Source organism: Pinus tabuliformis, chromosome 6 (assembly GCF_031772625.1).
Source record: "Pinus tabuliformis cultivar Carrire ecotype Pingquan chromosome 6, CPIR1, whole genome shotgun sequence".
Classification (NCBI taxonomy): domain Eukaryota; kingdom Viridiplantae; phylum Streptophyta; class Pinopsida; order Pinales; family Pinaceae; genus Pinus; species Pinus tabuliformis.
The window spans coordinates 1,737,170,051-1,737,194,261 of record NC_142292.1 but is presented as its reverse complement, the minus strand read 5'-3'; positions in this window follow the sequence as shown (position 1 = coordinate 1,737,194,261).

The window sequence follows — 24,211 nt, the reverse complement described above, 5'->3', positions numbered from 1 at the left end:
GAGGTCTTCTATCATAGTCTCTAGATCCCTCGGGGTTCCCTAACACTAATGAAGGGTGTTCCCCTTCCATTTCATTTATTTGGTGCCCTCTTAAGGTTTCATTAATTGCTTCCAGGGAACGCAGGATGAGAGTCAATTCTGGTGAAGGTAGTGGGTTATTTGAAGGAGATCCTTGTGAAGACTCTCCAGGCCCTTGGTTCCTTCACATCCTCACCATTTTGATTTGTTCAAAATCTGCACGATATCTAAGACTTATTAGCACTATTCCTAGCATTTTCTTCCACACTCTAGATAGTCCATAGAGAACCCTAAGCAATAGATCAATTCAAGTTATGCCACTATGTAAGTGATCACTGTAGCTCACCTATGACTCACTATTTTCGAGCCAAATCTTTTGATAAGAACAATGAACCATTTATACGCAATGTGACTTGTTGCCATGTATAACCTTGTTGCCTGAAGTTGTGGATGTTATGATCTAAGTTGTCCATAATATTTATCTAATATTTGATATACATGCCTTGTACATAAATGTTTTCTATGTTTCATTTCCATTTTATCTTAATTGAGTTGATATAGGCTAATATGAACAACCAAACAAACAAACAACAACAACAACAACAACAAAAACATGGGCATGACATTGCGGTTCCAATTTTTATATGATGTAAGGTTCGGTTCTACATAATGGCTTCATGAAAATCCTTATATTTAATAGCTCAATTTATTTATTTTTTAAATACTTAAAACATTACTAACATTAATATTAAAGGAACATTACTTCCTATCTTAACGCCTAATAAAGAATTAATATTGATAAAAAAGGAATATTACTTTGATTTTTCTGGCTCAATTTACAAAAGAGGTGACAAAATTAAAACACTGAAGCAACAAATCGCCAGAAATAAATATTTATAGCCTCTTCTAAACACTCTTAAGCCCTTACTAAATTGGTCATGTGCCAGATAAAGCTTATAGGTATAAAATGCTCATTTATCATCATTGTGCCAGAAATATAGCAAAATGTTAATTGATTTCAAACGCTATGAAACTCAATTATCTAAAAAATTGACAAATTTAAAACATTAATAAATTTGGCATTACTAAAATTCCCTTGATGCACGACCATGGGCTAAAAGCTCAAAACCTCTGCCAATGGAGTTCCTTTACAAGGCTCGTACATCTCAAATAGTTTTTGAAGCTCGATCAATCGCTAGAGGGAATACCTAACTTAATTGGAACCTAGTTCTAAGATCTTCTACGAAAGCACTCCTTTGTTCTTCTGTAGCCTTGGTCATTACTTCCCTGATCTGTATAATGACTGGCCAAGTCCAACTTAGATATGGTTGCCATCAAGTGCTTCGTGGGTCTAAATTGTTCTTACTCCATGCACCTTAGAAAAATTTTCAACCATTGAATAATAACAATTCTGATTTTCAACCATTTAGTACCAACAGTTGTTTGAACCATTTTGAACCTACTAAATCAATATTCAAGCCAAAATCTAGAACGACACTAAGGTCAATCAAAGAGCACTAGGTAAGCATTTGCAAGGAGTTAGTGACATCCAAGAATGAAATCTGAATTGAAAGAAACCACTAATCTCAACAAAATCAAAGTCTAGACCACTGGAGACTTCCAAAATATCCATTAATTAAATTGAAAATTCATGGAGCATCAAGGGGAAAGCCCAAGCAGACTAGCATTGGAATATCGTTCGTGGTTGTGAAGGGCAACCAATGGTAATCTTTGCCACCAACATAGATGAACTCAATGGAAACACAAATAGCACAAATCGGGGTTAAGAGTAGCCTTTCAATTTGGTTTTCCTTTATTACACATAGAAGTAGTTTCATAGCTCAATCCATCCACTACAACATATTTATTACTAAGAATCAAGGCCCAAGAAAGATCCACCGATGCATGTCCTCAAGTTCGCCACAACAGAGGCTACTTTAGATCAATTCAAACATGTAATATTCAACCACATATAAGGGAGAAACAATTGAGTGGAAAATCTTCTAGCAATTTCAGATGTCCATGGAAGAAGACGAGCTCTATTTCACAACCAGGAGATCCAGAGATTGAGTCAGATTTGCAGTCGAAGACCAAGGTATCCTCCAATTGAAATCAAGGTTTTTCTAAAACCCATTTTAATCACCTGAGCATTGAGATTGACAAATGGCAACTAAGGACCAAGGCACTCATGAAGATGAGGCCTGCCAATTTATCCATCAACGCACCACTAAGGCCATAGAATCAACTTGAGGATGTACAAAAGATAGATATTGATGTTGAACCCATGAGTTAAACTTTTTAAAATAATGGCATATTAGCTCTACAGTGAGTTTAGACATCATGCACCTTTCAAAAAAAAAAGCATGAGTTTCACTTCATTTCAATATTTTTATGATAATGTTGATGTAAAAAATAGACTTAAAAGTTAAAACTATCTAGCATCGCTAGCTTTTGGAATCTTCTCAGAAATATGGTGATTGTTATGCTTTCTTTTATGCAAAATTCTCAAAACAAGTTTGAAATAATTGATAATATGCCATATAACAGTTCATAAATAGAAAGGTTGTTTTAGTTATTGTTTGCGCATTATCTGTCCATTTATATCCTGGTCACTGGATTCAGAAAAATAGCAGCTCGAAAGGCTTTAGAACAACAGGCTCAGCTGGAAGCCCATGCAGAGACTGAAAATGAAGTCCATTCAGAGACAGATAATGATGTGCTTTTTAGTGAAGGTCACAGTCATGAAGACTCAAGGGTTTTGCAAGATGTTGCTGAACAGAATGGTTTGGAAACTGAAGAGAATCCTTATACGCAGTCAATAGAATATGACAATACACCTCACAATTCAGATACAGAGGAAGGGACTGTCAGCATGTATATAGGAGAAACAGAGGCAAGCCAACATTTACCCTCGATGTTGGATAATGTTCAGCAAGATGAGATGGCTACAGAGGTCATTTCTTCTAGCAACAAGATGATTGAAGAGAATGGAAAACAACACTGTACACTTGAAAACAATGCAAATTTAGAAGATTTGGATCTGGGAGAACTTGAAAAACTAGTGCCATTCAAACAAGAACTAGAACATGGGTATAGCCCTAAAGAACCACAGGGTGTGGAAACAAGCATGGAAGAAGCAAAGGAGGAAGTGACATCTAACCATGCCCTATCAGATTCTCAAAAGCAAGATCAAAAGAGAAAACCTTGTTGTAAGGTGAGATTTCTGATTCTGATTCTATTGCTATGGCATAGGTGATATTCTAGTCCTTTACACTGATGCCATTATTTTGTTATCACTGTTATCATTGGAATTATTTCATGCTCATTCGAACCAATTTCAGGTTATTGCTTCTTCAAAAGAGAAGATAGCTTAAGCAAATCGCAGCAAATCAACAATTTCAACAAAATCATTATCCCATGAAAGCTTCCAGAAATACCGATCTCAAGGCTTATAAGTGGTCTTTAAAGCGTTAATTATGCAATCTCTCCAGATTTGTTGGCAGAAATTGCAATCTCTCACTACATTGCAAATGATAGTCTTATATGATTCTGTGCAATCCACATATATAAAATTGCTATAGTTTATCATTCCCAGAATCTCATGACAAGAGAATATAGTGAAGCACATAAAAAGAACATAAGCCATTGTTTTCCAACTACGAGAGTTATGTGAAAACAAATATCCTGAGCTTGATGACAATAAAAACTTCAAATCAAAAGCTCAAACCCATGTTATAATATTTGTAATGTGTATATATTCTCTCATCTGTCTTCTTGGAATTTGCGTTTGTATTTTAATAAGGTTCAGGATTAATGCAGAGATAAAGCAATGTTCTTGACTCTGGCAAAGAATCCCTGGTTCACGTTTTTAAAATTATATTAAAGCTAGACATTGAAAACCAGATATTCCAATTTCAACAAAATCATTATCAAATGCTACATCTAGGGCATCAAAGCCTTTGGTTTCTTCTAAGCCTAACAAACCTGCCAAGGGGCTTCTGAAGGCTTTAAGAAAATTGGAGAATCATCTTGAAATGAGGAAGGAGGTGAGTAGTGGAGAGACAACCAAGAGTAAAACCTCTCTTTCTATGTCTTTAAACAAGTTAGTGAGTCTAGTAGAAGACAAAGGGACTTCCACTAGACAGAGCTCTGCAAACAAGAAACGACCTTCAAAACCTCTTCGAAATGGCTCAACAGTGTTGATTTCTTCAAAAGCATAGGTATATGTTTATTGCATAAATATTTTGTGGAATAATGTCCCTTGAGATTGACAGAGACAATCAATTGATTTTACACCAAAGATATTATTATTGGCTAGCGTAGGCAGGTTTATGCTGAAATTTAATATTAAAGAATTCATGGTAATGATAGGGTTGTAATCGATATGATGTTAATCTCTTAATGACACAAGGAGATATGTGCAGTAGTGAAATAAGGACCTGAAAATCAATTTAAAATTGAACAACAAATCAAATTGTCTCTCTATGGGGAAAATCAATCCCGCCAGCCCAGAAAAACGAGTAGTAAATGCAGCCACAGCCAAAGGGGAGGTTTGACTTGAATTGAGTAATAAGCAGGAGTAAATGGATTTGAATCGACATTATCATAGTAGCGATTTGAATAGGATCTTGTGATTTCTCACAACATATTAATATTTATCTAATAACAATTCGAGATTGAAGTCGAAAACTCTAATGTGTTCAATTTTACACTTAAACTCGTACGGTCTCTATTTCTCTGATCAAACTTGCAGGTATATATATGTATATATATAGCCTCAGAACTGTGATACTTTTCCACAAGTTCTCGTCTTTTATGGCACTATACAAGACTGCAAAATATACCTTAAATAAGGTGACTGTAATTTGATGACCGCTCTGGCAAGAGGTCTAATGTACTTTTAATTAACTCGGTTTAGGATTTATGAGAACATGACTGGAGTAGGAATCTCAGCTTCTTTTCTTGGAGGCTTTAAGCTTCGAGTCAAGCCTTCTGAAATATGCTTATGCCATGAACTTGAGGGAGTCTCAACTTCTTTTGTAGCTTCACTGAGTCTCCCAACTAGGCCTATAAGTTCTTTTAATCAACCCAGACTCTTTAACAGAAGAGCTACTCCATATTTGCTATGTGAAACCATAAAATCGATCATCCACTGATGTATATGATGCTTCAGATCTCATAGGTGGTTCAGAATTCAGACCTCTTAAATGCTTGAAAATTTTCTTAAATGATGAGACCCTTCGTTAACTTTGTCAATGCCCTGGAGTTTGGTCACCCATAAATGTGCACAAAATTCTAAGTTTCAGATTGAGGTAGCTTAGAGGATTTGATTCTCTTCAAGGGCAAACACAAACCTCATCTATTGTGCCCAGAACTACGCTCTCCTTAGCAAGATATTCGGTCATCTTTGGGTTCTAGAACTAGCCCCTCAGTTTTCTAAAACAGGGTTTTATATGATCTTCAAACTTCTTTACTCTTGATCCACAAAACTACAGCCTAATCACTATTTGAAAAATTCCCCAGAACTACAAGCTTCTTCATCTAGGAGCTCGATCCAAATTTCTTGATTTCTATAATATTATTTATTCTGTCAGGAATTTTACAAGCGCATTTAAGTTGAAGCAAAACACTAGCTCTGTCATATCCCTAGGCACTAAGCCATTGGACTGCTGTTGAAACATTTTGACATTCTAATTTTCTGGATTTTCAACTATTTAGTAAGAAATTTGATTATGGAACAACTATTTAGTGGGCTTTGGGTCCAGATTTTGAACAAAAGCTCTGATACCATGTGTAAGAGACCTATCCTAGGGTTTGCTAACAGATCTAATTTCTTCTGAAATTAAACGAAATAAGAGGCGATAGTTTACTACTTACAAGACTTTTAAACAAATTAAATTTTACCATTTACATTCTAATCAGCATAACTTAAGGTGAATATTTCATTCTAATAAAATTTACAAGAGTAATCTAGGGAGGAATACCTGCACCGGTCATTGATGGGGATGCCTTTGTCCTGTTGCTCCTGCTGAACACTCCTCTTGACGGACCCAACTAGATTTACCTCCCAGCCAACTAGGAAATAATCCCTAGCCCAGGAAACCTCCACAGGTTCCCTAGCCCTCCGAGCCCAAGTCCAACCAGATGTAGTGTGTGTGTCCAAGATGAATGATCCAGACCAAGATAACAATATTTCCCTCCTCTCAACAACCCAAGAAACCTCCACAGGTTCCTAAGGTCTCCAAAAACACAACAAGTCCTCAAATCACAACCAACCCCACAATCATAAGCAAGACCCCCAACTCCCTTTTCTCCCTTCCCCCTTCCCTTTTTATACCCTCCCTCTCTTCTCCATCTCAACCACCTCTCATTAATGTCATTAACTTCTCATCCATCCTTACAGTTGACTTCTCTTCTCCCAAGTAAAGCTGGGAGTACATTTGGAAATGTGACATGAATATAAAATTGGGAAATTAATGGGAGAGGACCATGTCTCCTCCCAAGTAAATCTAAAAGTACATTTGGGAATGTGAGATGAATATATATATTGATAATTAAATGGAGAGGACTATGTCTTCTCCCAAGTAAATGTGAGGGTACATTGGAGAATGTGAGATGTAATTAAATGGAGAGGACCATGTCTTCTCCCTAGTAAATGTGAGGGTACATTGGGGAATGTGAGATATATATATATATATATATATATATATATATATATATATATATATATAATGAGTTGGAGAGGACCATGTCTTCTCCCTAGTAAATGTGAGGGTACATTGGGGAATGTGAGATGAATACATATATTATTTGAAATAATGGAAGGAGACCATATCCTACCTAAGATTCAATTTGAGAAGGTAAGTTGGGAATTTGAATAATAGAAATCATGAATTTTATATTAGACCAATACTTCTCAATATTTTCAGATAATGTAAACATTAACAAAATTTGCAGGATAAGATTTAAGTGGGTCATTACAATTCCTTCCTATACTTCAACTATTATTATTATTATTATTATTTTTACCATTTAAATCTTTAAACATCTTCCTCGTTTATCATCACTGGTCATTATGAAACTTCTCAACTTCATATGTTCACACTTTTAAACTATGTAGATCATCACTGTGACCATTACCGATCATGTTTCTCGGTCCACTCATCAATACCCTTAAAAGAACTTTCTTCTTGATAAAACATCCCTTCATTTCCTCCTACCAGATATTCATAGATATATTTTTATTTTTCTCCTAGTCTTAATTTCCTAATATTCCATGTCTACTAACTTCGAAAATGGAAACTTCTTCACTTCATTGTATTTTATTAAATTGACTTTAATTTCTCACCTCCAATCATTGCGGTTTCTTTCCCTCCTCTCTTAAAAGCATAACATTGATACACTTTGGAAATGTTGTTACTATTCCCCAACTTGGTTAACACCCTATAAATAAATTCATTAAGATGTCTACCAAATGTAATCCTCTTATCATTTCCTGTTTTAAGACATCAACATAATAAAATTGCCTGATCATACATCTTGTTATCCATAATTCATGCATATAGTTAGTCACCTATGGAAAACTTTACAATGTGGCTCTCCCATTAGAGGGAAAATCTATTATAGATGTTGTCATGCACACAAATTATCTCCTCCAATTGATCAATTTCATTAAGGATTTACTTCTTTAATCTATGTCATCATACCTTCTAGGTTCCTTCAAACTGACCTTCATTATTGCCATGATTATTCAATTTCATTAGTTGATTGCCAATATTTTCTTCTTTATGTGCATCATCCTTAGATAGACCTTATAGTGATACCTTTAGAGTACCAAGTTATGATTATACCAAACTCTTCCATTATGTTCTAAAATAGGTTGCCTCTTCTTATTGATTTCTTACCCTTGTTGTGACACTTCCTCTCAACCACCTTAAGTATCTATCTAGCACCTTTTTTTTGTTCATCTGATCCAAGTTGGCCATAATCACATGAGCTATCATTAGTTATCATCATTAGAAAATTTGCAAGTTTCTCCTTTCCATTTCTCCTTAGACAACTTTATCCAATATATGCAATTAACCTTGAATCATGAAATATCATAATAGTTAATTAAACTAAACTGAAATCATAGTGTACGATTTAGATGTATCATAAAGTTTAAACAATAAAACATGCTTTAGATGCTCCATAAAAGTATTTGTCTTAGCTAAGTAAGCAATCAATCTACTCATTAAAATCCTTCAATGTAAATTTTGAAGAATATGATCTACCAGATGTGATAAAGAAACCAAGTAAGCAAGCAATCAATCTACTCATTAAAATCCATCAATGTAAATTTTGAAGAATATGATCTACCAGGCATAAGGTAAAGTAGTGTAGAGGCTAAATTAAAAGTAATGTAAAAATCATGAACATATTTCTATGATTGACCATTTCCAATTAAAAAAGTAACAAAATTTTGAACATGCAACAGTCACAAAAACAAAAGACAACATATTAAAGAAAATAGACAGGGATATTAAAGATATTAAAGAAAACCTAACAGTTTCCATAATAAACCCATACTATAATGACAAATCTCGTGCAGCTCCAAGCATCCCTTATTAAACTCCAATTTTTGTCCACCTTATAATTAACTCCAATTTGAGCCATTGTACACTGAGTGGATAATGATCAGATAAGATTTTATTGAGCCACCACAACATGCTAGAATTGAACCCTTTGACTTAATAATTTGAAATAAAATGACTATATGCAATGAATGAAACAAAAATATAGAACTTCAAATGCTAATTACAGGAACATTCAGTAACAACAATGTGAGCAATCGAACCTACGATTTTTAGGTTGGATAAATTTGATACGCAATCACCATTTATAACCTCAGAAATCATACTATTGCTGGACTATATACTTTCAGTGGTGTGTGCACTTTTAAATTTAATGCAAGGTGTATATCAGCTGTTTTCAAATATCTCATTTATGTATGCTTAGTACTGTGCATGTTATTTTAATCACAATTTGGAAGAGAAAAACCTACAATACATTGTCTACCCACTGTTTTGATATAATACCACAGTGACCCAAACAAGTAAACTCAGATTTCTTTGTGGAAATTTCTAAGATATTCTAAGTGGGTATCTTATGACTATGACTGATATAAATGAGTATTTTTGGGGTTGAACCATTTCTAGGCACAATATATGTTTCATGCTTGTGATTTAAATACTCTACGCTGTTCCTATGGTCATTGTATAACTGTGTTCAAGTAAATGAAAAGAAAAAAATATACCTACAGCAATGCATCTATAAGTTGTTTGACAAAACATCTCATTGAAAAACTCAACAAAACTCAGAAATTACAGTGTGTTTATTGAGCCATTTCCAAGAGGGAATAATACGAATGTAGATTCGAGCTGAGCTCTCCGGGAATGATCTCGTCCGAGAATATCATTTCATGGATGTGGATATGATAATGGGCCAAAATGATCTGAATATGATATAACACTGAATGATAAAGATAGGGTATCAAATAATGGTAGATAGGGTATCAAATAATGGTTAAAATTACATAAAGAGCAAAGTCATTGGAACATTGTAAGTCGGTGCCATTATAGGTTGAACGCTTTCTATGTGATTTACTGTGACAATAGTATTGAGAATAAACTCTTGTATGACAGGGTCCAGAATCGAACCTTGACTTTCCTTTCATATACAATATAATCAATCGAGATTCGAACACTTCACCTTTGGTTCAGAATCCAGATATCTAATATGAAATAAAATGAAATTTTGAATACTGTTTACAATCAGAAAGATTCATCAATTAGCTTCAATACACAGATAAGCAAGACAACAACAACATATAAGGATCTGAGGCAATGGTTAACTTTTGCTTTCCTATGTTCTATGGATTATATACCCTGCCCACAATCCTTGTCATTGAAATAACTCTGTCAAAACAAGTCACGTAACTCTGTCACTAGACCACTAGGGGTTTCCCTAAATAACACTCTTAAATGGCATTTCAGTTCGTATTTGTGTTGTAGGGAAACACCCTGTTTTCAGCAGACGTAGGATAGCTCTCAATGTAATATAGGTATAATGCATTGGAATCTCCTTCTCATGGATAGACAAATACATAAACTAATGAGTTTGTTACTAATCATCAAACTATTGTTTCCATCATGCAAATGGAGTTATTATCAAAACAAAGCACGTATTTTCAGACAACAATAGAACAGGGGAAGCTCTAAAATTAGTGTGTTTACTAAATACATCGACAACATTCAAATAGGGCAGCAAGAAGACAAAGTCACAAATCTTGACATCATCATGCAACTGAAAATTTTCGTTCATACATTTTATCAAATAGTCTGTATGCATCCATCTTGACAGGATAGTCACAGTGATTTCACTAATCTGAAATAATGTCCAAATATAATCCAAATGAAGATATGCCCAGGGATTTGTTATGATTTTTCAATGTTAATGCCCATACCAAGACTCATGCTACAGCTGGCATATTCTTCAGATTTATTAAAATACTCTAAGAAATTCAAAAACTGTTGTGACACATAGTTATGGAACTATAAACTTTTAGGCACAGAAAATAGGCATTCCAGCTTACAAATTTGAGTCTAAACCTGCATATAAAGTGGGCATTCCAGCCTACAAATTTGAGCCTAGCTGTTGAGCAGATGCAAAGTTTTCAAGAACACATTTCGTCAAACGGTTAGCATGCAACGTCAAAATCAGTAATTCTTCCAATTCACGATCAATTGATGTATGAATACAAGATCAAAATTAAGTGAAAGAGGAGATGTCCACCAGAGAAACCTACAATTTGCCAATTCAATAGTAGCATATTAAGATGGATTTCTGCAATGAGTGAGTTTGAATACACAATGAAGCTGTCTCCTTGATTTCAAATTTCCCAACATGATGAAGAAACACTAGAGTTAGAATGAGAGGGACCCTTTAGAAAGAAAAAGAGCACTTCACACTAAAGAAACTTGTTGAATATGGACTGATCAACAATTTTTTTTTCTCAAGCTACAAGAGATCAATGAGGTAATAGATACAAATTTGTTGGACAACTTGACTGTAAAACTCCCCAAACAACTTTACTTTAAACCTTTAAATGCCTCAAATCTTTGACAAATATACTCTCAGAAATTCCCATGAATTTGATAACAATATCTCAAACATTTTCTCACGGGTTGGAGGAGAAAGGAGGCCTAGAAACCTTATGACCTTGATGAAAAGAAGTCAGAATAAACTCACGGCCAGCCCAGACCTTGCCTTAGAAAATAATTAACAAAAATATGGCAGTTCCTAGAAAGATTAGGCTCTCCAAAAAAATGTATTTAGCCCCTGTAGAATTAATGTTCTCACATTAGATAGAATAGATGTGCTATATGCTCAACGCAGAACCTATCAAAACAGTAAGGGCTATATCCAGAAAATATATGCCAAATTGAACAACAAAAACCTTTCGATAATTGATCTCTTCCGAAATTGATGGAGTTCACCTTCAACAATTCAATATTTAAATGAAAAATGGGAGAATTTCAGAAAAAATAAATAAAAAATTAAGTTATAATTTCGCAATCTTTGCGATTGAGAAATAAATGGTTGACAGGCCTATGACCCTAAAAAAAAAAATTAAATTTGATCTCTTCAAGCCATAAACAATGGATTCTTGTGAAATTTTGAGTTAAATGACTCCAAATAAGCTTTCCAGGAAAACGATCCCTTGCTCAGAAATGAAAACGACCTTTCAAAAAGTTTGAAATGGACTTCAAAAAAAAAATTATACCTCTATAATACGTCCAAAAGGAAATTTTCATTCAAGTAAATATGACATGTTTGTGACTCCTCAAAAAAAAGAACCACTATGGTCTCAGTGCAGATCCCCAAATTCAATGTCACCAAAGACTCTTATCTCAACTAAAAAAATTCATCCTGTGAATAGACGTCGAGAATCCCAACAAGAAGATGACCTTTTATTATGATAGCTTTTTTTTTTTGTAAAGGTTTCAACATATAAACTAAATTTGGCAGACAACTCTATTCCTAGTTTCTTTCCATGGGACAAAGAACATCGCAGTCTTGAAAGTCGATCTAAAGAGTGAAAACCTAGCCCTTGTTGCCTAAAATTGACATAGTTAAAGGGGAAAATCATGCTGGCTGTCGATTGTAGATTCGTGTGAGACTAAATATGGGGAAATGGAATTCCCATGAAGTCGGGATGGACAAACTAGTTTATGCAACTCCTAAGAACTTTTACAAGAAGAAAATTTATGCAATGCCTTTAACCTTCACGTAGATAGTGATAATTAAATACGGTTGGAATCAGTTTGCTTGCAGAGACTTTTTATGTGAAATCCATGGAATTATTTGGAGATGATGTGATTAGGGAATTGCCAGCATTTAGGCCAACAAAATATGTATCAGCCATGATAAAAATTACTACAATTAATAGATCTTACCACGATCAATAGATTAATAGCTCTAGTTGAAGAATCCACGACATAAAGACTTTGGAATGACCTCGTTCTATGAGAAGGAGAAACACATCTGCATGCATGCATGCTTTTTGGGTAATTGAAATGGAAATCTCAACCCCTTTATGTATTTATGGTGGTTATAATAGAAATCTTGAAAAAATAAAATCTGAAATTAGATTAAAAATTAGGAGACCTCATGTTGTACTATTAGAACCAAAAATCCAAGATCTGTATTAGGTCAAAATTATCATCACTCAAACAGATCTGTAGATCTGGAAGCCACACTAAAACAAAAACCCATTTAGATCATTAAAAATTAATAAAAATCTAAAAACAATTAGGCAGGGCAGAAATCACATGGGAAATTTCCCTCAGAAATGTTGATGGCTTCCCCAAAAGAAACCGATAAATCATTTAGATCAATTTTTTCTATATTAAAATGTCTATAGGCCCTAAGAGTTGAACTTGGCTCTAATACCATATGTAACAACCCTGAAATAAAAACATGTAATTAATTAGATTAATCATGCGATTTATAATCAATATGCAATTTATCAACTAATTAACATTAAATTTCAATAAATGAGTGTGAGGAGAGACAACTTACCTGTGGAACGCTAGTTGAATTCTGCTAATTGCAACAAAGTCTTGGGGACAGCTCTCCACCCAACCATAGGCTCAGCTGCACAAAAACTTGCTACAACTAGCCACCCCCGAGCCCTCAATCAACGTACTACTGCCAAGGAATCCTTTGTCTCACAACACTATTCTCCCAAGAGAATGGATGGTGGAATGATGGAATGATGGAATGCCTCTCATCTTCCTCCCCATCTATTAAATAGAGCAAACATTGGAAGGGGAACCACATGCAAACACTCCATATGTCAACATGCAACTTTACTGATTCTTGTTTTATTCTTTTGTTTTTACTTTTTGATAGCTTTACTGATTTTTACTGCTTTCTTGTTTTATTTCTTATTTATATTTATTTAGAGCATGTAATTAAATTATTTTATTATTTATTGTTTATTATTTATTATTTATTATTTTTATTAATTATTATTTATTATTAAGGGACATTACAAAATGGGTAATATTTTATGGAAACTCACATGTTTTTATTGAAATTGGAGGTTGTGATATTATTTTGGGTGTAAAATGGTTGACAATATTGGATTAAATAATAATGGGTTTCCTAGAATTATACACGAATTTCAAGAAGGACATGAATTGCTACACCCTCAAAGGTTCCAAAGAAATATCTTTAGAAATAGTTATTTCTCACTATATAGAAAAGCTCTCGAAGAAGGGTCATTAATGGATAATTTCACAATTCCACACAATCCATGTCTTGGAGGACACTTTGTAAGATCCCAAACGTAAAAAAAATTAATAGATCTAGCATATTTTAGTGTTCTTATTAAAGTAAAATTTCAACAAGAACAAGAACACAAAGGGATATAAAAGTGCAACCACTTTATTTAATTAACAATTGAAAATAACACATGCTAGAATGATTAATATAGAAACCCTTGCAATGGCATTCAAAGTTTCTCATCAACATACTCGACCAACTAAACTCTGAGGCACACTTGTGGACCCTAAATGGATCCACAAAACAAAAATCTTTGCCGGGTTTTCATCCCGAGATCAAACTGGAACTGGCCATGACAAGTTCTCAATAAAACACAATAAGATAGGTAAAAATCAAGAATGACAAATGCCTAGCACCTCTCCCCTTTTATAGGCTTGCTAGACTCTCTAGAAACCTTATTTTATTGTTTTTCCTTGAAAAATGAAGGTAAGTACCATGGGAAGATACCATGGGAAAATACCACGGTAAATACCATGGGTAGATTCTGTCCATTTTGATAATATCAAGAAAAGGGAATATTACAAATCTTCTCGCCCAAAGATTTCTTGCCCTCAAGAAATCCACTTCTATCCACAAAAAAAGCATTTGTATATTGATACCAGTATCCCATACAAACCTCCAACCAATCCTGCCCTTAATATATTCACCCGGATCCCAATGCCACCTACATCCTCGGAATTGTGGGTTATGATACCATCTCAGCCCTTCAATGTTGCACATGTGTAAGGTCCCAAGGTGCAATATGCCTTTGGCTAAGAGTATCCTCCTAGGAATCATCCCATCAATAGAGTTCCAACTCATAATCTCTCACCAATCCATCCTATGGGAAGGATCTACTATGTGAATGTGTGCACATGGAATAAGTCTACTATGCTAATGCTTCTCAATGCCCAACTCATGCTACTCCACCCAGACACACAACATGATCCATTTTTTTGAACTCTGCCCTATTCTCCCTAATATATAAAGGTGTGTTGGTAGTGTCACAAGCCTTATCTATGTACTCCTATAAAGGGCTGCTATGGAACTACCAACTATACTCCTCTTGCTGCCTTGTGAGGAACTTGAGATGTTCCTCTACATTAGAAAACTTGGACGTTGACTCGGCACATACCCCTATGAGCTCCTTAATTTTTTTTTTCTCCTTTAAGATAGTGTCTCGAGTTGCCCATACTCTTTGCTTCAAGATCATAAAATCTGTCTTGAAATGGGTGATCTTTCCTTGAAAGACCTCTACTAGAAATTATGGTTCCCTGTTGAATGACTTTGTACTTGTTTACACTAAATTCCTAACTATCACAACTTCAACTTGAGCCTTTGATCGACTCTCTCGGAATGATTCATCCTGCATACCATTTTTGTCATGCTCCCCCTCATGATCATGCTCATCATGTTATTTCACTAATGTTTGCTCCTCACTCAAGTCACCCTATCCTCCTCCATTTGTGAAGACAATTTTTTGTTCATCCTCTCCAGTTGTCAAAGTTAGATGCACTGGTGGACTACTATCTATACTTTACTACTCATATTATTTATGGACATCCTCCTAGATACTTATGGAATCAATTGTATATGAGTCTATCTCATTGTTGAGGGCCCCGAAATCGGGTCAACAACAAGGGGGATACCCACCCGGTCCGGAACCTGGTTGGCGGCTCCTTGCCCGTTTGATGTAGCGGGTCCGACTGGGGGTAACGGGACCAGCTTCCCGATGCATGGGATGTGTGTGTGTGTAGAGTTTGATTATGTTGATTCTGGAAGCATTCTAAAACTAATTTAAATCTAACTTGCAAACTGATTCTAAGCTATAGTAATCTAATGAAAACAACATATGTAATCTACACTAACCCGGGATATATCTTTTCCATTATGCGATTTAGAAAGATTTCATATAATAACTGGTAATAAAGATCATTCAGCTATCACAAGAATATAAACCATTTAAGATGAACCATTCTGCATAAGAAGTTAAACAAAACAGTTGTGAACAGCATATCGCATAAATAAATCATTCATATGTCAAGCATAAATAAATGAGTCCACCGTACAAAAGTGCCAAATGATAACCCATATGCTCATACATTAACATATAAACAATATCAGCTGCATATCACTCTAAGAATATAAGCAGAAATTCGTCAAGAGATAAAAGTACCATTTATGACTGATTTTTACTCACAGACTTCAAGCAATAACGATTTATCTCTACTTGTTCTAATATCTACTAAGAGTACAGTAGTGCAACATCAGTAGCAGACATTAAAATGCAAACATAAATAAATCTCGATCCTTCCATTCATCAAAACCTCCTCTGAGGGTGCAGAAGTGCATGTTCCGAGGACAAGTTTTTGACAAATTTCTGGACCCTTCTCCAATGCAATGAGAAGGGTTAAAATACTACTTCCTAATTCTAATAATAGTATTATTACAAAATTGAGGATACGGTTCTCAAATGACCGCCCTTTTTCTAATTTAGTCAAAAAGGAAAAAACAACATTCTAAATGAAATTACTTGTGAACTTGGTCTTTGAAGTTGCAGCTGTCAAGCATAGGCTTGAGAAGAGTAGGCTGGCTGATTTCTGCGCTTAGCTGGGCTGCGAAAATGGCATCCATAAGAGCTGGCGCTACCTTCTCGGCTGCGTTCATGATGCATCTTACTGTCATGCATTGGCTGTGCGGTTTAACTAAGTATGTCCAGTAACTTTCCCAATTTAGTCTAGCCAATGCCTGGATTGTTTTCCCGTTTGCCTGCGCTTTCTGCCTCCATTCTGTCTCCAGTTGCAACTTGCTCGGTAGGTATCCCGGGGTGGTCTCTGAAATCAAATTGGCTCTGTGTAAATTTTCATTTACACAGTCGATAAGGATGCTCGCTTGTGTCGCCGCTGTCTCTGCTGCTTGCTCCGCCTGTGTGATTTGTTCGTCCCATTTATTAAAGAGCAGCTCCTTGTGATTTTCATTAATCTTGGGTGCCCCTGCTCTTTTCCCTTCCTCATCATCTTGCCAAGTCAAATATTTTGTTACTCTTTTGTTGTTCTGATCATAGTCGTTCCGCAATTCCACCACCTGGTTGGTGATCCTGTCGCTTAGTTCACAAAAGTGTCTCCACTGTGATATTCTACGTACCATATCTTCCTGTTGCTGTGATAGTTGCTCGTTCAAGCCGATGGAATCTGAAATAAAATCTACCAGCTTAGGTTCATTTTTATGCATTTCTTGCACCGTCTGCAGTTGCTTTTCTTTTTCTTCAAGACTTCTTCGATAGCTTACCTGCATCTGGCGAAAGTCTTCCTGTAGCTTTTCGAGCTGTCTGGAAGCTTCAGTGTTTGCGTTGGCTTGTTGCAACTGTTGTTGTAGTAGTTGTATTTGATTTTCATGTTCTTTTAGGAGTTGCTGAACTTCAGAGGCCTTGTCAATAGTTGCAGAAGCATATGCTCCTGCAATCTGAGACAGCTTCGTGAGATTCTCGGTTGGATTATTATTTGGGTCTTTCCACAAGACGTCTAGATGTTCAGCATCTTGAGACAGTGCATTCTCAAGCTTTCTCTTCTTTCTTTGTCTCCTTACAACTGCTTTGTGCTAGGGACTGTAGAATACGTCCAGTGGAGGAATTTCTTCTACGTTGAGTAGAAGTTCTGAGGATGGAGCGATAGGAAGGTGTTCTGCTTCTGCGGCGCTACTGACTATGGTCGAGACGACCTCTTGCACCACCTGTGTATTGCCCACAGGTGTCTTTGGGACTTGCCCTTCAAGATTAATTAATTCATTGAAGGTTTCCCACTCTTTATCCAACTCTGTTGTGACAAGAGGTGTTTTGACGACAGGAGGGGGAACGTTTCTTGGTGGTGAGGCGATAACTTGCTGCTGAGCCATCGTACTTGACTGAGCTGTGTCTTTGGTTGTTTCTTCGTTCTTTTCTTTGTCGTGAACAGACTCTTCAGGATGTTCAGATATTTCTCTTGCGGCGCTGGACTTAGATCTGGAAGTGCTGGACTTTTCACTGAGGCTGATGCTCGGAGTCGGTTCTCTAGTAGCTACTCGCAGCCCTTCTAGTGGAATACTAGCCAACCTTCTCTCTCTATATAACGTGAATTTTTGGAGGTCGTCTGGAGACAACCTTGACTGAGCTTCTTGCAAAATCTCTTTGAGCGAGCTCTTACTCTGAAAGAGATCATCAAACAGATCTTTCTTCCCAGAGAACACTCTTATCTTGACGTTGGTTGTAAATTCCTGGGCCACATTATTTGGGTCGAATGGTCTTGATGAGAACTTAAATAATTGAAGACACGTCACATTCTCCACCTCGCCAAAAGTGTGTCCCACATCGAACAAAGAGAAGGCCCCACAAGTGACGGGAAATTGAGGCCAAATGGCCTTCTTTTTGTCCTTTAGGTCCTTGGTTAAGCCGCCTTCAGAACAAGTTTGATAAGCGATTTCCCGGGCCAACAGTTTATCAGGGACATACAAGGGTAGGACATGTGGAGGTACAGTGCTTACAAAAACTCGAATGTAGGTAAACCATTCTTCCCCAAACCATCTCGCAATGGGGATGATGTCAATTTGGGCCTCGGGAGAGCACCTTGGGGTGTCCTTATCATATATCATTCTATGTATGGGCAATATGAGCCCATGGCAAATCTGGTAAAAATGAGGGGCAAACTGGGAATCCCATAAGACTTTATGATAAACATGGATGGGCAATGGGTCTTGGGTAGTCCATTTCCAACCCATGGTAGGAAAATTTGATACAAGACAGACAGAGTCCATTATATAGGCAGAAAAATAAAAAGGAGGATAGACCCTTTGGGAGAAGGATCTCCTAGAACGGTAATTGACAACCGCCGTGTATAGAGTATCAGAAAGGATTTTGGCCCAATCTACTATCTCGGAGCTAGTCGCGGCATCAACTAACGGTAGCCATTCAGATGAAAACTTATTGATATCGGGCATACCAAATAATCTACAGAGCATGGCTGCAGCAAAACAATATGGAGAGGTAAGGGAACCAGTGCTGTACATACCGTTTTTATCCTTTTTCAACGGCTCATCTCTTCTTGACCATTCTTTAGTGGTGTCTGATAGATCCGGATTTTCTACTGCGAACTTCTTAACAAACTGTGCATTATAGGTCGCTTGCGGTTCAGGAAGATGATACATGAGCTTCAGGTCTTGGGCAGCAAACGATCCCACGAGCCCATGTCCCTGGACCTTGAATTGCCTATTTTCCAAATCCGCATCATCTAGAATCCACTTGATCATTTCTGTATATGGTAGGATCTTTGGCCTTGCCGCTATTCTATGGAGGAAAGAACACGCTAGGTCTTCCAGGGATGCCTCTGAAGGACGTGATGCACCCGCGAAAATAAATGAGTCCACCGTACAAAAGTGCCAAATGATAACCCATATGCTCATACATTAACATATAAACAATATTAGCTGCATATCACTCTAAGAATATAAGCAGAAATTCGTCAAGAGATAAAAGTACCATTTATGACTGATTTTTACTCACAGACTTCAAGCAATAACGATTTATCTCTACTTGTTCTAATATCTACTAAGAGTACAGTAGTGCAACATCAGTAGCAGACATTAAAATGCAAACATAAATAAATCTCGATCCTTCCATTCAACAAAACCTCCTCTGAGAGTGCAGAAGTGCATGTTCCGAGGACAAGTTTTTGACAAATTTCTGGACCCTTCTCCAATGCAATGAGAAGGGTTAAAATACTACTTCCTAATTCTAATAATAGTATTATTACAAAATTGAGGATACGGTTCTCAAATGACCGCCCTTTTTCTAATTTAGTCAAAAAGGAAAAAACAACATTCTAAATGAAATTACTTGTGAACTTGGTCTTTGAAGTTGCAGCTGTCAAGCATAGGCTTGAGAAGAGTAGGCTGGCTGATTTCTGTGCTTAGCTGGGCTGCGAAAACGACATCCATAAGATTTGGCGCTACCTTCTCGGCTGCGTTCATGATGCATTTTACTGTCATGCATTGGCTGTGCGGTTTAACTAAGTATGTCCAGTAACTTTCCCAATTTAGTCTAGCCAATGCCTGGATTGTTTTCCCATTTGCCTGCGCTTTCTGCCTCCATTCTGTCTCCAATTGCAACTTGCTCGGTAGGTATCCCGGGGTGGTCTATGAAATCAAATTGGCTCTGTGTAAATTTTCATTTACACAGTCGATAAGGATGCTCGCTTGTGTCGCCGCTGTCTCTGCTGCTTGCTCCGCCTGTGTGATTTGTTCGTCCCATTTATTAAAGAGCATCTCCTTGTGATTTTCATTAATCTTGGGTGCCCCTGCTCTTTTCCCTTCCTCATCATCTTTCCAAGTCAAATATTTTGTTACTCTTTTGTTGTTCTGATCATAGTCGTTCTGCAATTCCACCACCTGGTTGGTGATCCTGTCGCTTAGTTCACAAAAGTGTCTCCACTGTGATATTCTACATACCATATCTTCCTGTTGCTGTGATAGTTGCTCGTTCAAGCTGATGGACTTTGAAATAAACTCTGCCAGCTTAGGTTCATTTTTATGCATTTCTTGCACCGTCTGCAGTTGCTTTTCTTTTTCTTCAAGACTTCTTCGATAGCTTACCTGCATCTGGCGAAAGTCTTCCTGTAGCTTTTCGAGCTGTCTAGAAGCTTCAGTGTTTGCGCTGGCTTGTTGCAACTGTTGTTGTAGCAGTTGTATTTGATTTTCATGTTCTTTTAGGAGTTGCTGAACTTCAGAGGCCTTGTCAATAGTTGTAGAAGCATATGCTCCTGCAATCTGAGACAGCTTCGTGAGATTCTCGGTTGGATTATTATTTGGGTCTTTCCACAAGACGTCTAGATGTTCAGCATCTTGAGACAGTGCATTCTCAAGCTTTCTCTTCTTTCTTTATCTCCTTACAACTGCTTTGTGCTGGGGACTGTAGAATACGTCCAGTGGAGGAATTTCTTCTACGTTGAGTAGAAGTTCTGAGGATGGAGCGATAGGAAGGTGTTCTGCTTCTGCGGCGCTACTGACTATGGTCGAGACGACCTCTTGCACCACCTGTGTATTGCCCACAGGTGTCTTCAGGACTTGCCCTTCAAGATTAATTAATTCATTGAAGGTTTCCCACTCTTTATCCAACTCTGTTGTGACAAGAGGTGTTTCGACAACAGGAGGGGGAACGTTTCTTGGTGGTGAGGCGATAACTTGCTGCTGAGCCATCGTACTTGACTGAGCTGTGTCTTTGGTTGTTTCTTCGTTCTTTTCTTTGTCGTGCACAGACTCTTCAGGATGTTCAGATATTTCTCTTGCGGCGCTGGACTTAGATCTGGAAGTGCTGGACTTTTCACTGAGGCTGATGCTCGGAGTCGGTTCTCTAGTAGCTACTCGCAGCCCTTCTAGTGGAATACTAGCCAGCCTTCTCTCTCTATATAACGTGAATTTCCGGAGGTCGTCTGGAGACAACCTTGACTGAGCTTCTTGCAAAATCTCTTTGAGCGAGCTCTTACTCTGAAAGAGATCATCAAACAGATCTTTCTTCCCAGAGAACACTCTTATCTTGACGTTGGTTGTAAATTCCTGGGCCACATTATTTGGGTCGAATGGTCTTGATGAGAACTTAAATAATTGAAGACACGTCACATTCTCCACCTCGCCAAAAGCGTGTCCCACATCGAACAAAGAGAAGGCCCCACAAGTGACGGGAAATTGAGGCCAAATGGCCTTCTTTTTGTCCTTTAGGTCCTTGGTTAAGCCGCCTTCAGAACAAGTTTGATAAGCGATTTCCCGGGCCAACAGTTTATCAGGGACATACAAGGGTAGGACATGTGGAGGTACAGTGCTTCCAAAAACTCGAATGTAGGTAAACCATTCTTCCCCAAACCATCTCGCGATGGGGATGATGTCAATTTGGGCCTCAGGAGAGCACCTTGGGGGGTCCTTATCATATATCATTCTATGTATGGGCAATATGAGCCCATGGCAAATCTGGTAAAAATGAGGGGCAAACTGGGAATCCCATAAGACTTTATGATAAACATGGATGGGCAATGGGTCTTGGGTAGTCCATTTCCAACCCATGGTAGGAAAATTTGATACAAGACAGACAGAGTCCATTATATAGGCAGACAAATAAAAAGGAGGATAGACCCTTTGGGAGAAGGATCTCCTAGAACGGTAATTGACAACCGCCGTGTATAGAGTATCAGAAAGGATTTTGGCCCAATCTACTATCTCGGAGTTAGTCGCGGCATCAACTAACGGTAGCCATTCAGATGAAAACTTATTGATATCGGGCATACCAAATAATCTACAGAGCATGGCTGCAGCAAAACAATATGGAGAGGTAAGGGAACCAGTGCTGTACATACCGTTTTTATCCTTTTTCAACGGCTCATCTCTTCTTGACCATTCTTTAGTGGTGTCTGATAGATCTGGATTTTCTACTGCGAACTTCTTAACAAACTGTGCATTATAGGTCGCTTGCGGTTCAGGAAGATGATACATGAGCTTCAGGTCTTGGGCAGCAAACGATCCCACGAGCCCATGTCCCTGGACCTTGAATTGCCTATTTGCCAAATCCGCATCATCTAGAATCCACTTGATCATGTCTGTATATGGTAGGATCTTCGGCCTTGCCGCTATTCTATGGAGGAAAGAACACGCTAGGTCTTCCAGGGATGCCTCCGAAGGACGTGATGCACCCGCGACAGCAGCAGTTACCTTCATTATTCTAGGGTTCTCTTCTTCTAACAGCCTATACATGCCTTCCCATGTTGAGATACCTGCATCTCTGTTGCAGGCTGTATCTGTGTACAGGGGCGCCATCTCCTTGGTTTTTTCTCTTGTTTCGGAGCTTTGAGCTTTGTTCTTCTTTCCCATTTCGCTTTGCGCTTCTGTCTGATTTGCCTTCGCACTTTGCTCCTGCAGGTTACGAATGAAATGGAAAGACTGATCAGAAAGGTGATGGGAGAGTTTTAAATGTAAGAGATAATCAGATATGCCACCTTACGTGAAGCAAATCCGCATCAAGGCACGCATCTTTATTCCACTTAATAACTGACAACTAATTTATTACTATCATTAAAAGTGCATAATTTCAAGTCAGGTTATAGTAAGTGGCTTTTCTTTGGGTGACACGCCCGAAGGATTTGTACTAAGGTGCTTTATGATTTGCCAACGTACCCTTGCATGTCGCGCAATCGCAAATCGCAGCGATCGCAATATCGCAGATCGCAATAATTCAATGTTTGCCAAACTTCGCCTGCCTCATTTCTGCGATATGCGATCGCGCGATCGCGATATCGCATATCGGCGGATTTGTAAGCTTTTCTTTATGGATGCTAGTATGTTGCGATGCGATGTTGTTATTAACACTGGGGCGGCGCGCATATTGGTCTTTAGAAGGGAAATGAAGGTGTTTCTTATCCTTTTGTGGTGCGACCTTAAAGATTTGCTTTCATGAACACAGGCTTAGGCTTAAGACATTCGAGAAACCTTTTATAAGCGTATGGTTGTAACTTCAAAAAGAAATCCTTGCTTTTCCTAAAAAATTAACTAAGGGTCCCCATTCATTCAGTATCGTGGCTGATACTAGATTGAACAAGGGGGGTTTTTGCTGGCCACAACACTCATCAACACCATTAGGTAGAATTTCCTCATACACTTTTGAATGCTTGTCATCATGCAAGTCTCCTTGAATAATACCACACTACTGCTCACCATCCTAAAAATCAATAGACCCAACTATCTAAGACTCCCCATGATCTGAAGGAAACTCCGCTTGTTCTACCCTTGTTGACTCCTTCCTATCACCTGGAAATGAATGGTTAAGTGCCCAAGGCCCCTTGTAGATAAATAATAGTCCTCTCCTTCTTAGTTCATTCTTGCCGCAGGTTTTACTACTTTTTTTCTTGCTTCTTCCATCAATATTTTTAAGCTCCTTTTTATTCAGCACCCTTATGAGCAATTTTATGTTTTGCATGACCAACTTGTTGACTAGATCATAGGCGCTGGTGATGCAATTAGTTCCTTTCTCCAAATGGTAAAAAACTGAGATCTTAGTATTTTTCATATGGAAACATATCCTTCTAAGAATAAGGATATAATCCTTTACATGCTTATTTTGACATGTTCTGGATGGGTTGATGTAATGTCAATGTAAAATTTCTGGAGCAACTGAAAGATTAAGTCATCACATTCAAAATTTAGCATAAAGGTGCCAATGTTGAACTTTGCCATGAGTTCTAAAATTTTGTGTCACTTCTGAAAGGTAGGATGCATCATGTTGTTCAACCCTTTAAGGGTTTCCACTATCAACTGTAAT